The following is a 15,217-nucleotide window of genomic DNA, read 5'->3' as shown; positions in this document are numbered from 1 at the left end:
GGCGCGCGCGCGCCAGGTCTCTGCAATTTAAAGGGCCACTGCGCCACTGATTGGCGCAGCAGGCTTAATTAGTGTGTTCACCTGTGCACTCCCTATTTATACATCACTTTCCCTGCACTCCCTTGCCGGATCTTGTTGCCATTGTGCCAGTGAAAGCGTTTCCTTGTGTGTTCCTAGCCTGTGTTCCAGACCTCCTGCCGTTGCCCCTGACTACGATCCTTGCTGCCTGCCCTGACCTTCTGCTACGTCCGACCTTGCTCTTGTCTACTCCCTTGTACCGCGCCTATCTTCAGCAGTCAGAGAGGTTGAGCCGTTGCTGGTGGATACGACCTGGTTGCTACCGCCGCTGCAAGACCATCCCGCTTTGCGGCGGGCTCTGGTGAATACCAGTAGCAACTTAGAACCGGTCCACCAGCACGGTCCACGCCAATCCCTCTCTGGCACAGAGGATCCACCTCCAGCCAGCCGAATCGTGACAGTACGTTTATAATCCCTTTATTTTGATGACATCTAACTTTTTTATTTTTCCGTATAAGTGGCGGTATGGGGGCTCATTTTTTGCGCCATGATCTGTACTTTTTTTTGATACCACATTTGCATATAAAAAAACTTTTAATACATTTTTTATAATTTTTTTTTAATAAAATGTATTAAAAAAGTAGGAATTTTGGACTTTTTTTTTTTTTTTACGTTCACGCCGTTCACCGTACGGGATCATTAACATTTTATTTTAATAGTTCGGACATTTACGCACGCGGCAATACCAAATATGTCTATAAAAAATGTTTTTTACGCTTTTTGGGGGTAAAATAGGAAAAAACGGACGTTTTACTTTTTTTATTGGGGGAGGGGATTTTTCACTTTTTTTTTTACTTTTACATTTTTTTACATTTTTTTTTACACTTGAATAGTCCCCATAAGGGACTATTCATAGCAATACCATGATTGCTAATACTGATCTGTTCTATGTATAGGACATAGAACAGATCAGTATTATCGGTCATCTCCTGCTCTGGTCTGCTCGATCACAGACCAGAGCAGGAGACGCCGGGAGCCGCACGGAGGAAGGAGAGGGGACCTCCGTCCGGCGTTCTGAATGATCGGATCCCCGCAGCAGCGCTGCGGGCGATCCGATCGTTCATTTAAATTGCGAACTCCCACAGATGCCGGGATCTGTATTGATCCCGGCACCTGAGGGGTTAATGGCGGACGCCCGCGAGATCGCGGGCGTCGGCCATTGCCGGCGGGTCCCTGGCTGCGATCAGCAGCCGGGATCAGCCGCGCATGACACGGGCATCGCTCCGATGCCCGCGGTTATGCTTAGGACGTAAATGTACGTCCTGGTGCGTTAAGTACCACCTCACCAGGACGTACATTTACGTCCTGCGTCCTTAAGGGGTTAATATATAGCTTTGTGGGAGAAGTTCTGAAATAACTTAGCTTAGAATGGGCAGATTTTGCTTGAATAAATTAAGTAGTGAAATGGTGGATCCTAACCAGTGATTGACAGCTATATATGAATTTATTAAATTTTAATAATGGTCTATTATCATATCACATAAACATAGGGAAGGTAATTACAGCTACTGTTAGACAGTCATAAAACAGGAACACAATCATATTACATCAGCCATCATGATGTACAAATTTCCCAAGCAGTTCTTGGACTATACAACATTACTAGCTCTGGCGAGGGAAAATGGCTTAAAGCGTACCCGTCAAATCCAGCAGAAAAAAAAACATTTTTTTTTATATATCACTCAGTACCTAATCCTGACCAGGTACATCAAATTTTATGTGTCTACCACGTTTATTTTTATTAAACTTTTTTTTTAAATTTAACTCACTAGTCTGAATTCCTCTCAAAGGGAGGGGGCGTGGCCTCACTGTGCAGGTCTCCACCCCCTCCCTCAGTATGCTGTCTGCTCACATCTCCCTTAGCATTAGCAAAACTACAACTCCCAGCTTGTCCTCACTGACAGTAGCGGGACACAAGCTGACAGTGGAAGGATCTTTCCTCCAGCTGTGAGCCCTGCGCTCACAGCTGTCAATCAAGGAACTGTGTCCATGACATACATTGATGATGCATGGACACAGCAGGACTAGTATGTGTCAGAGCAGGCGGGGGGGGGCAGTTGTTTGACTGGCTTTTTCAGTACGAAATACTGAGCATTTTCTAATGAAAGCAATTGCAAAACCTATTGGTTATACATGCTTTACAGCATATCAAAAGTTTTTGTGTCTGACAGTGCCCATTTAAAAAGTACCTGTCACCAAATAAACTGTTCTCAACTACCTCAGGTTATGTTCCCTAACTACTCCTAACACCCCTCCTGCCCTTAAAAACTATTTGTGAGCTTTAGAAAGTTTGTATCTTACCATTTCTTCTTCATTTAAATCTGTTTATTGAAACCTTTGTTTGCGTAAAAGAATACAAACATTAGAACTGAGTAAAGAACAAACTTAGCCCAGGCACAGTAGAAGCATAAAGGAGTATCTGCATATATCAACTGTGGTTACAACATTACTACAGAATCAATAGCAACATAAAAGCATACAAAGTGGCAGTGGTTGATGAAAACAAGAACATTCAAGGTACATAGTACATGGAGCTTTCCAATCTATTCCATATTTTATTAAATCTACTTACATGTCCTTCAGAAAATGCAATAGCCCTCTCGTATTTATAAGCAGTATTAAGAAGAGTAACCGTTTCAGTCAGTTGTGGAGGGTCAGTGGTCTTCCAGTGACGCTTTACCAACAGTTTGGCTACAGTTAGAATGTTAGTGGCCTGCCCTGCCGAGTTCCATTGGTAATCATGAATTCCTTGGACAGTGTGCCATTGGCAAAAACGTTGGCGTTTAGTGCCGTATAAAGGGCCTTAATTGCTCCAAGTGCAGCACCCTCCACTTCCATACTATGGAGTATCAAAGAAGGTAAACAACAAGTTAACCCAGAAGAACGCCTTCTCGGCATCAAGGGACAGGAACAAAGCAGGTATACAGTTAGCTTCAACATAATGTAATAAATTAGTAACCCTATTAGTATTGTCAAATGCTTGCCTTCCCTTGATGAAACCGACCTGGTCCCTATCTATTAATGACGGTAGTAATGGGGACAGTCTAGACGCAAGCAACTTGGCAAATCATTTTAAGTCTACATTTAGTAGAGATATGGGGCGGAAATTACTAGGGACATCAGGTTTTTTACCCGGCTTAGGTAGCGTTACAATTAGAGCAGATTGGTTTTCTTTAGGAAGCTCGCCAAATACCAAAACATGTGCCAAAAAGGTATGTAGATGGGGGAGAAGTTCGGAACTAAATATTTTATAATAGGCCATGGAAAGGCCATCTGGGCTCAGTGTCTTACCAAGGGGAAGAGATTTAATTAGTTTGCTAATTTCTTCTGGCATCACAGGGGCATTTAATGAGGTTAATTGTGCAGCGGACAAATACGGAAGCTGCAAGTTTTCTAGAATGGCTTGAATTTCAGGTTCAGTAGGGTTAGAGACAGAGCCTCCAGAGCCCAAATTGTACAGCTCTGCACAATATTCCATACACTTATCCGTTATGTGTTGTGGGTGATCTACTTTACCTCCAGAAGAGGCGTATTTCCAGTAAGGGATTCTAGATTTCCCCTGCCGCTCTTTCAATCTATTTGCTAATAATTTCCCTGCTTTATTATGTGCATAATATGTAGCTTTAACTTTTTGCAAGGACTTTGTGTATGGTTCATTGAGACAATCTCTAATCTCCCTACTTTACCTACCCCCCCCAGCTATCGCATGGGATGGAACAGTTTTATTTAGCATCTCAAGTGTAGATTGTTTAGAGTGTAGTGATTCTAGGTGAGCTGCTTTAGTTAATTTATATACATGGCCTAATTTTATGAAAGTACCGAGGATGAATGCCTTATGGGCATTCCATATAGTGGCTTTAGACACCTCAGGGGTTGCATTAATCGCAAAATAAGTCTCTAGGCCCTTCTCTATCTCAGTCCCATTTTGTGTATTACATTGCCAGAGGAACATCGGGGAGGCACCTCCTTATCGTAAAGCACTGTCAATATTGGCGCGTGATCCAACCATCTAAACTGATCAATAATGGCAGACTTCACAGAATTTAAGGCCATTCTATCTACTAAACATAAGTCTATGCATGAATAGGAATTGTGTGTTGCAGAATAATATGAAAAATCCCTCTGATTCATGGAGAAGTCTCCAGGTATCATACAACTCCTCTTTATGCTAGAGTTTGGATATAGACAGTGGTAAAGTATGGGAAGACAATCATATATCTAATTCAGGGTCTGGGACCGCATTGAAGTCCCCCATAATACAAGGGAAACTTTTTTTATGTTTAGAGATAAGTCGGAACACTTAGTTGCAAAATTGTACCTGGCCCTTATTGGGCGCATATACTGATATAATGGTGTAAATGGAGTTATTTATATCACAAACTAAAAGAACCTATCTATCATGTGGGTCAATCACACTATTAAGCAACTTAAAAGCTACAGTATTTTTTATTGCTACCAAACCTTGATTTTGTTTCATAGTTGGTTTGAAGGATATGTGGAAAGGCATTGTTATGAACACGAGAGGCATCCTTCAAAAGTAAATGCGTCTCCTGTACACACAAGTTATTGCAGCTAGTGAGTTTCACCTCTGACCATAAAAAAGAGTGCTTAGCTGGTATATTTAAGCCATTAACATTTAAAGACTTAACGATTTGTACCATGTTATACATAATGCTTCCAGAGACCCTCATTTCTTTGAAGACAGCAATATAGGACCACCGAGACAGGAAACCTAAGCGATGGTGATGTTTGCTTCTTGTTATACCTGGAATAAAAGACAAAACAACACAAACATAGCAAAAGTAGGATCAGTTCCGTTAGGAACCACTAGTGATAGACAGAAAAAGGACGCTGACTGAGCACCATCTAGTTGGAGGGATGACAAAGTCTCCTGAGTGCCAGACTTGGACCACATAGGGTTCAGGGTGGAAGTTCGGAGAAAAAAGTCCCGAGTGTCAAGGACGTCAATCAGCGGTGACCTCTGTGCGATTTGTCTGTGACCTGCCAGTCAGGGCGGACAGCTCTAGGAGTGGTTTTAGACATTTTGGTCGGGTTGACCAGAGATTCCCCATTTCTGAAGAAGCTGGATCCATTTGTTTAGGGTGCGTATGGCATGCACCACGCCATCTTTGTGGATTAACAGGCGGGTGGGATAGCCCCACTTTTAGGGCATTTTCGTATTAGAGTGCCAGAGTGACTGGATATAATTGTCTGCCAGCTTGGAGAGTTACTGCAGATAGTTCTGTATACAAGGAAACAGAGCTAAATTCCTCAGGTAATGCATCTCTGTTCCTAGCCCGAAACATCAGAGCATCCTTAATGTGGTAAAAGTGCACTCCGATTAGGACGTCTCTAGATATGTCATCTGCCAGATGCTTTGGCTTAGGCACCCCGTGTGCCCTATCAAGTAAAAGATCTCTCTGGGAGCAGTCTAGGAGAACACCTTAATCAGTCTTTGATAGTGATGAGTGGCATATGCCATATTCAAATTCGCGATATTTCGCAAATATATGGACAAATATTTGTCCTATAATCACAAATTTGCATATTCGATATATTCGCGAATAACTATCTACCTATCTATATTTATCTATCTTTCCCCTAATATTCTTTAGTGACGATATTTGCATATTTTCATATTTGCAAATATTTGCTCTCCAGTCTAATACAGTAAATAGTATAGGAGCCTTCTTTAGACCACAAGCTGGAAGCAGGGAGTGATGAGTTCTGCGGGGGGGAAAAAATTGCAAATATTCATAATTGCAAATTTATAGTGATTTTATTTGCCATATTCATGAATATGCGAAATTCGCAATAAATATTCGAATTGTGAATATTCACGCTCAACACTAGTCTTTGAACATAAGCTGGTAAGTCTTTAGGGGCTACTGTTTCGGATATGCCCCGGAAACTTTAACATTGTTTCTGCGTGACCTATCTTCACTATCGGCCACTTTTGACTGTAGGTTTTGTACTTCAGATTCCAAATTATAATGAGCATCAATGAGATCATTATGTGAGCCCGCAAATTCATCCATCTTATTTTCAGTATGATCCACTCTGTTGCCTAGCTCATGCACACTAGCCTGTATTGGGTGCAATGATTGCAGGATACTTTTATGTATTGAAGCACTAAGGGCTTGTAGCATGGCTTTCAAAGTTGTTTCAGAGATAGGGGCTTCTGTGGTAGGAAACAAGGGAAACACCTCCTCATTGATAGCATGGGTTAAGGTGAGGTTTAGCGGTGGAGCAGTGTCTCCCTCGGGGGAGGATAGCTGAGGCCTATCTCTTACTGGGCTGTCTGAGGCTAACTATGCTGGGGCAGAGTTAACAGGGGCACGTACCTGCCGTGAGCAAGCTGAGGAGTCTGCTCCAGAGTGCAGAGAGCCTCTTTCCGTAGCTATCTCCATTTGGCTCAGAGATCTATCTGGCGGGAGAGATGTACTCCTGCGTCCCCGAGGTAAGCCATCTGTGCCATGTCTGTTGTGTTGCTGCCCGCTTCTGGAGGAGGAGGCCAGAGAAGAAGCGCGCTGTGCAATAGAAATCTGTGAGTTTCTTGGATCTACCCATGATTTTCCTCTCCTGCGGTGTGCGATCTTGGTCAGGCAAACTTTAGACACCTTTGCGGCCGGTTTTAGACACCTTTGCGGCACCATTAGTCACTTTAAGTCGCTAACACAGTAGCTCTGCAGCTATGCATCCATTCAGTCTGGCTGCCAGGCCAAACCCCTCTTACCTTTCTTCTACCTTTGCAATCTCCCAGCAGGAGAAAGTGGGCATTTCCCAGCAGGAATTAATCACTGAATCCTGCTGGGGAACCACTTCTGCCCTCACATGGTTGCAGTGCTGTGAAGAATAGAAGACCTCAAGCTCTGTGCATGTTTCAGTCTGTGCAGATTTCAGTAATGCTTTCCTTCAGCTGTTAGTCTGTGTGGCTTTCTGTGAGAATCTGTGGAGCTTTCACTTTCTGTGCAGCTTTTAATCAAGCTCTGTGCAGAGAAGCACTTCTTGAGTTCGGACTCCTGCCAGGCCGGGAGGCGCCTGAACGCATTGTATTAATTATGGCAGGGAACAGAACAGAGCTACCTAGTGGCCATTTTTTCTATTACATTTTAAACATATTTATGTTGATAATTTTAAAAGCAAGTGAATGGGAAAGTGTCTGCTAATTACATAAGGAACACTATATTAAAGTTTTATTTGGTGACAGGTACTCTTTAAAGGGGTACTTCCAGTTGCCAAGCCCTCTCCCATAGACTTGTATTGAGAGGGTGGGCCGTGACGTCACGCGGGGATGAGCTGTGGCATCATGATGCTCCGGCCCCTGTATTGCCCATTATTACGCACAGAGCGAGTTTTCTCTGTGCAGTAATGACAGCGGGATGCTGCCGCCGAGATCCCGAGGGGTCCCCAGCGGTGGGACCCCCCCGATCTGACATCTTATCCCCCCATCCTTTGGATAGGGGATGTCTAGGGACAGAGTAGCCCTTTAACCATTGGTTACTGATGTAGTGCACTTCACTCAAAACTGACCACCTCTACACCATAGATTCTCGTGGTCCTTTACTGCAGTTAATGTACCCTGGATATACCTAGATGATCATTCTCTGTACATCCAACATGGAACTCCTCTACAACTCAACACAACCTTAACTAGAACAAAGAGCAAGTACAATGAGCTAATGGAATCATTGTGGTCCTCTCTGAAAAACATGCATAAACTACTATCTAAGAGAGTTTAGAAAGCAGCAAAAGAGAAATGTCAGGGAAAGGAAAGAAAAAAAAAAAAAAAAAAGAGGGTGAACAAGTAAGGCATTGAAGAAAAGGAGAACCGTCACACCACCCCAAACCATCACTGCAAATAGTAAACATCTAACTTAATCATCTACTCGGAGTTTCTCCAATGTCCCAACCAAACCTGATCTGTAGTACCAGAAAGTGTCATGAAATTCTAACATTAGAGCAGCAATCTCCTGGGGAGGATAGGCAAAAGCTATTATGTATTTGTGAATCATTGAGTAGGATCACCGAGCTTAGACTGAGCAGAAGTTTACATTAATAAATGACAAGTTATCCTTGAACTTTTCCCATAAATATAGGGAATCTTCTCAGCAGCTCCTGTTATATCACATGACGCCTACAGACTGGACTTGATCCTTTCAAGCAACCTTCTTAGTCTAATATTAGCAATCATAAACTTACCATTTCCCTGTAACTAGTGTCAGGTCCTGTTTACACAAATGTCTAGGAAAATGTTTAATGTAGCTCCAACTCATTGCGCATGAATGTTTTATTGTTGAATATTAAACCCAAGGTATATATTTGAGGAGCTGCTTGCCAAATACATTGATATCTGAGTATAGAGCTGAAACACTTTTTACCAGGTAAGTCGAATACTTCTCAATGGACAATATTCATAACAATATTAATTTTATTAGTCTTCATTAGAAGCCAATGTGCCCATTCTATACTCTAGAACCTGTACCCCAAGGGATTTATATCGTATCTCTAAGTTGTGCTTGTGCTGTTCTCATGCTATTCTTATAATAAGAAGCATTGCAGATCATCATAGTGTTGAGTTCTTAAGACATCATTTGTTGGATTAGGTAATACTTAAACATTGATCTATACTAAGCAAAATCCAGTACTTTCATGTCATTTAAAATGAGTCCTTTATTGTAGCTTTATCATACAAAGCACTGATCAGTGCACTTGGCCTGGATATTGGGTCCACCTGAATGGCTGATGCTGTAGAGTAGGTGAGCACAAAACAAGAACTTTGAGGATGTAGATGCCAATACTAAAGAAGCTTGCTTATACAGTGTTCTTTTTTATGTAGTTTCTTCAGCAGAGGCGTTCAGGAGATGGTGGCACAGGGGCAACTTCTTCAATAAGAACATGAGGTAGAATTATTCAGCAGAGTGGGGAGTTGCATTATTATTATTCTGAAAACTGTTTAATAATCTAAAACTATTTTCTCTTGAGGAAATGAGCGATAAGTGTCCAAAATGTTTCTGGACAGCTGCGCATTGACTGTTGTAATAATAATATTTACCTGACATGTAACGCCATATGGTGTGGACATGTAATTGTTTTCTTTAGGCATCACCTTTCTGTGTTTCCTTAGAACAGCACCAACATGAGTCCCAGCACCCATTCCTTACCCAGTGCACATTTGAGGATTTGGGATCCTTTCACACTGCCATAAGCAGTAGTGTTGCACGCGAATATATGCAATGCAAATTTTTATCACCAATATCACAACTTTGCGATTTCGCAAATATTGTAAATATAGCGCTATATATTTGCAATTACAAATATTCATTTTTTGTTTTTTTCACAGTACACATCAAAGTGATCGTCCCTCCCTGCTTCCAGCTTGTGGTCTAAAGAAGGCTCCAATACTATTTACTGTGTGATACTGGTGCGCAAATATTTAGCATATATGATTATTTGCATATTCGCGAATATCATCACTTCGATTACACTGATCCCTCCCTTCTTTTAGCTCGTGGGCCAATGAGAATGATGCATATACAGTTGTCAGAGGTTAGCAACATCCCTAGCAACCAATAGGAAAGTATCCCACCCCTTCACTATATAAGATTCCTCCCAGCAGCAGTCCCTTGGCAGTTTCATGTGGTGGTTTTTGTGAGAGGAGCTTGAATACTGTCTGTGTGCTTTCAAGTGCTTTTTTTTTTAAAGAAAATATCCAGCGAATTAGATAGTGTTAAATAGAGTAGATTAGCTTAGCAGATAGGGAGACCAGGGAGACCAGCGTCAGGGGCTCCACTGGTAATGGCGGCAGGAGGAGGCAGCAGCAGCCAGCTCCACCTGTGCGCACGGAGCCCGAACAGGTGCAAGTCAGCACTACCCCATCTGACAGGAGGTCACTGCTGAAGTCACCTGTTTGGGCTTTCATTAGATAGGTGCTGGGTAAGGGCAGTGGTACCTGAGAGCCAAGCACTGGCAGGAGTGGGAACAGATGCAGGGTGGTAGTAGCAACGCCACCAGCAGTGTGCAGGGGACAACCGCTCCTGCCACTGTACTGCAGACACCCCAACTCCTTCCAGTCATGCATTCCCACTCCCCCGCCAGCCGTCGGTTGCCACGCGTTTGAACGCACGGTGGCCTAATCCTCTCCCGGGGACCGGTGCGTGCGTTCACTCAATGGGCTCCTGGCAAAAGTTATCACCCAACATCTGCTGCCCTTCAATCTTGTGGACAGCAGTCCATTCAGGCAGATGTTGGAGCAGGCCCAACTCAGATGGTGTGTCCCCAGCCGCCATTTCTTCGCCAGGATCGGCGTGCCAGCCCTACACCATCATATTGTGCAGAATGTATGCGTGTTGCTGGATCACGCTGTCGACGACAGGGTGCATCTGACAATGGATGGTTGGACCAGCAGACATGGGCAGGAACGATATCTTGGTACTACTGTCCATCTGGTTTCCTTCCGAGGAGCCGGGGAAGGATCTGCAGCATCTGAGTTTGTGGTGCTGCCCCAGAGTGTCCAGGGGAGAACTGATACTCTCCTGCATGTCACTGTCCCCAGGGCTGCTGAGGCCCCCCAGCAAGCATCACCGTAGCAACGCAAGTGTGGGGCACATGCACTGCCAGGCCGTGCTCCAGCTTGTGAGTCTAGGGGAATGGAGACACGCTGGACCTGATGTTCTGGCCACACTACAGGCTCAGGTCCAGAAGTGGCTAAAAAGAGAATGAGGAAAGAAAAGAAAAGAGGACAGTGCCTCGTGTGATACCATAAATCAAGTGAACCCAAGTGGATCCCCCAACAGGGTGTGCTCTCACCTGGTGACCCTCTTGAGGGTTAAGCGTGTCTCCCCTTTTGAGGGGTATTTGTTGGTGTCCGTGCTGCAGCCGAGTGTCCTGTGCAGGAACCCGTAAGGTGCTTGGATGAGGTAGGAGAAAAAGAAGGCCCTTGCATCCGGCGCTGCTCGGTCCAAAGATGGTTCAGGGAAGACGTAGGTTACATTAAAATAGTTTATTTAATATTAAAACTATTTTAAAAGGCATGCAGGGAATGACATGTTTCGGGATCAGCATATCCCTTCTTCAGATTGCAGATGTATATAGGAATAATAAAAATGGACATTAAATAGACAGCAAATGGGCGCCAAAGAAGATATTCCAGGTCAGAGGGTGTGTATCTGAATCGGAAACCACTGAAATATCACTAGACTTTACAATTGTGGAGACACATTAAAAAAACATAATATACAAGACATATTTTAGTGGAATAAAACAGATACATATATGAATACTGTCATGATTGGTGAATTAGCTTTTGTATATGGAATGACGTCTGAAGCGTTGGGAACATATCCCAAAAGGAGGCTTGGAGCGCATCGGACGGACAACATAACAGGTATTGTTAAAACATGATTAGCTGAATGAAGGAGAATTGATATTGAATGATAAAGGAGAATCAGAGGTTCCCGGGACACGTTTAAATAAATGTGCAGGCCTGAGAAATCTATACAGCCAATAGAATTTGAAAGATGATGGGAGGGGGCATGACTGGGGAAAAAACAGCGACCAATTGAATGTAAGTAAGACAGATACTTAGTTGAAATGTAAACACAGGTCACGTGTTGGGTATAAACCAATCCAGGAAGGAGTTTCTGTGATGAGTGAAGAGGAGCAGCCAATCCAAGGGTAAGAGGAGGCACTGGCGACCAATTGGATTGTAGAATGTGTATATATAGTAATAGAATAGTTTTAAGAAGGACTTGAGGGGTGGAGGGAACAGCCATGTTATCGATAACAGAAGGGAAGAATGGAGGAGCTACCTTATTTAGGTAGGTGGAGCGTGTGTATTAATGATGATTAGATTACATGCTCAATATACTCATTGAGACCTGACGGTTGTAAAGTTTGTAGACAGAAGATCCAATAGTTCTCCCGTCGACGGAGACTAGTGAATCTTTGATTAGTGTCCTCCAAAATATGTTCGATTGGCGTAATCCAGAATTCAGAGAATTGGCAATCATGCACCGCCGCAGCATGCCTTGACACACTGCGAAGAGTGTATCCATTTGTCACATTTGATCGATGTTTATTGAGTCGGCAGCGCAGGGATTGGATGGCACGTCCTATATATTGAAGAGAGCAGGAGCACTCCAAGAGATATATAGTGTATGATGTATTGCAATTCATAAAAGTTTTGATATTAAATGTTTCTTGTGTTATATTTGATTTAAATGTTTTCTTAGCATGATTAATTGATTGACAGCATTTACATCTTGCGGTGTTGCATCTATAGCTTCCTATTACAGGTGGCATAGATGGAAATATGGAAACAGTAGTTTTCAGATTTTTCAAGCGGCTCGGAGCTAGAATATTTTTGAGTGATTTATTTTTCCGGTAGGTGACATGGGGATTAGGGGGAATAACATCTTTCAGGTACGGGTCCAGTTTGAGGATGTCCCAATATTTATTTAAAACCTTTTTGATGTTTTTATGATCGCTTGTAATGGTAATAAAATTACAGGAGAAACTGATGTTGTTTTCTTTTTCATCTTTAGTTGCTGATGGAAGTAAACAACAGGTCTGTTGATCCAGGGCTTTTGCTTTTTGAAAACTGTTTTGGATCAAAGATGTTGGATAGCCCTTGGACTTAAATCTTAGTTAAGATTTTACTTTGTATGGTATAATCCGAGAGTTGTGTGCAGTTTCTCCTTATCCGCTTATATTGACCAAAGGAAATATTGTTTAACCACTTGTGAAAATGAGAGCTGCTGTAGTCCAGATAGCTGTTGCTATAAACAGGTTTGAAATAAGTTTTGGTGTTTATGGAATTGTCTGAAGTGTGAAATACAATGGCGTCCAAAAATTCTGCATTATTGGGATAGATGTTGTGGGTGAAATGAAGATTCCGGGTATTATTGATGAAATTGTTGAGAGAGTTAAGGTCAGTGTCCCAGATAATAAATATATCGTCGATAAATCTTCTGTAAATTTTCGATAAATCTTTTAACCTTCTGTTACCTATAACATGGCTGTTCCCTCCGTCCCTCAAGTCCTTCTTAAAACTATTCTTTTACTATATATACACATTCTACAATCCGATTGGTCACCAGTGCCTCCTCTTACCCTTGGATTGGCTGCTTCCCTTCACTCATCACACAAACTCCTTCCTGGATTGGTTTATACCTAACACGTGACCTGTGTTCACATTTCAACTAAGCATCTGTCTTACTTCCGATTGGTCGCTGTCTTTTTCCCAGTCATGCCCCCTCCCATCATCTTTCAAATTCTATTGGCTGTATAGATTTCTCAGGCCTGCAAATTTATTTAAACGTGTCCCGGGAACCTCTGATTCTCCTTTTATCATTCAATATCATTGAACGCTGAGTTCTTCTTTTTAATTCTCCTTCGTTCAGCTAATCATGTTTTAACAATACCTGTTATGTTGTCCGGCTGATGCGCTCCAAGCCTCCTTTTGGGATATTTTTCCAGCTCTGCAGATGCCATTTCACATACAAAAGTTAATTCACCAATCATGACACAGTATTCATATATGTATCTGTTTTATTCTCACAAAATATGTCTTGTATATTATGATTTTTTTTTTTTTTTTTTTTGTGTCTCCACAATGGTAAAGTCTAGTGACATTTCAGTGGTTTCCGATTCAGATCCGGGTCTAATACACGCCCTCTGACCTGGAATATCTTCTTTGGCGCCCATTTGCTGTCTATTGAATGTCCATTTTTATTATTCCTATATACATCTGCAATCTGAAGAAGGGATATGCTGATCCCAAAACGAGTCATTGCTTGCATGCTTTTTAAAATAGTTCTAATATTAAATAAACTATTTTAATGTAACCTACGTCTTCCCTGAACCATCTTTTGGACCGAGCAGCACCGGATGCAAGGGCCTTCTTTTTCTCCTTCCTCATCCAGATCCAGAAGTGGCTTACATCCAGCAGGCTAGAAGCAGGTATGGTTGTCTGTGACAATGGCAGCAACCTACTCGCTCCCCTCCAAAACCTTGTGCACACTGTGACAATGGCAGCAACCTACTCACTCCCTGTCCTAAACCTTGTGCACACGTTTTAACCAAATAAAATTTTTATAAAAAAAAAATGTATATCAATAAAAAAATTAACACACGCCTCTAAGACAACTCCTTTAACTTTTTTGGGAGGTCCAGCAGCTTCTGCTCTCTCTCTCTTTTTTTGTTTCTCCTCCAGCTTCCTTATGTTCTCATCCAGGAGCCGCTGCTGCTGGATCCTCCTTTGCTGGCTTTAAATTACATCAAATGCAGCATTGTGGTCCCGCTTCAATAGGATAATCTCCTTTTCTAATTCTGAGATAACTGTTAGGATTAAAAAAAAATGTTTTATTACTTTCAATGAAGACTAAGATGTAATTAGTGCATTGTGTAGAGTATTTGTTAACCCCTTCCCGACCTATGACATACCTGTACGTCATGGGTGGCAAGGTGTTCCCGACCCATGACATACAGGTACGTCATGAACATTTTTGCCGCTACTCGCGGCATCCCGCAGCGCCCGGTAAGATGGTGGCTATCACTGATAGCCAGCCATCTTACCATGCGACCACGGGGGGGTTTCATCCCCCAACCCCCCCCCCCCCAGCGATCGCTGCTATCAGCTGCTCAAATCTGACTAGCTGATAGCAGCGCGGTGTGTGAGTCCCGATCACAGGGATCGGGACACACACCGCTCTGCTAAGTGTCCCTGACCCGTCCCCCGGCGTCACTTACCCGGCCATGCGGTGTCCCGAGCGGTCCCGGCACGAGCGGCGTCCTCCAGGCGGTCCCGGCGGCGCTGCGACCCGGCAGTGAGTTTCCGGCAGCAGTTCGGCATCTTCATTGGCAGAAGTGAGATCGCGTAAAGCGATCTCACTGCTGCCTCTGGGAGTTTCAAAACTGCAACTCCCAGCATGCCCAGCCTTTGGCTTTCTGGGCATGCTGGGAGTTGTAGTTTTGCAACATCTGGAGGTCCACAGTTTGGAGACCACTGTATAATGGTCTCCAATCTGTGCTCTTCCAGATGTTGCAAAACTACAAATCTCAGCATGCTCAGTCTGTCCAGGCATGCTGGGAGTTGTAGTTCTCTAACATCTGGAAGAGCACAGATTGGAGACCATTA

At 43.1% G+C, this 15,217-nt stretch overlaps 1 protein-coding gene across 6 annotated transcripts in view; it reads left to right on the top strand.

Moving 5' to 3' along the window:
- Positions 1 to 15,217, top strand: part of LOC130358010 (arylsulfatase H-like) — a 135,672-nt gene that overhangs the window by 34,825 nt on the left and 85,630 nt on the right. Inside the window, exon 1 of one of the 6 annotated variants that reach the window (XM_056560805.1) lies at positions 8,918 to 8,981. The exons of the other annotated variants lie outside the window; for them this stretch is intronic. The gene's annotated coding sequence lies outside the window, so the exon portion shown is untranslated. Of the gene's footprint in view, positions 1 to 8,917; positions 8,982 to 15,217 lie in introns of those variants that run through there. 6 annotated transcript variants of the gene reach the window in all.

Source organism: Hyla sarda, chromosome 2 (assembly GCF_029499605.1).
Source record: "Hyla sarda isolate aHylSar1 chromosome 2, aHylSar1.hap1, whole genome shotgun sequence".
Taxonomy (NCBI): domain Eukaryota; kingdom Metazoa; phylum Chordata; class Amphibia; order Anura; family Hylidae; genus Hyla; species Hyla sarda.
The sequence above is the reverse complement of the archived record's forward strand: the minus strand, read 5'-3'. Positions and strand labels throughout refer to the sequence as shown.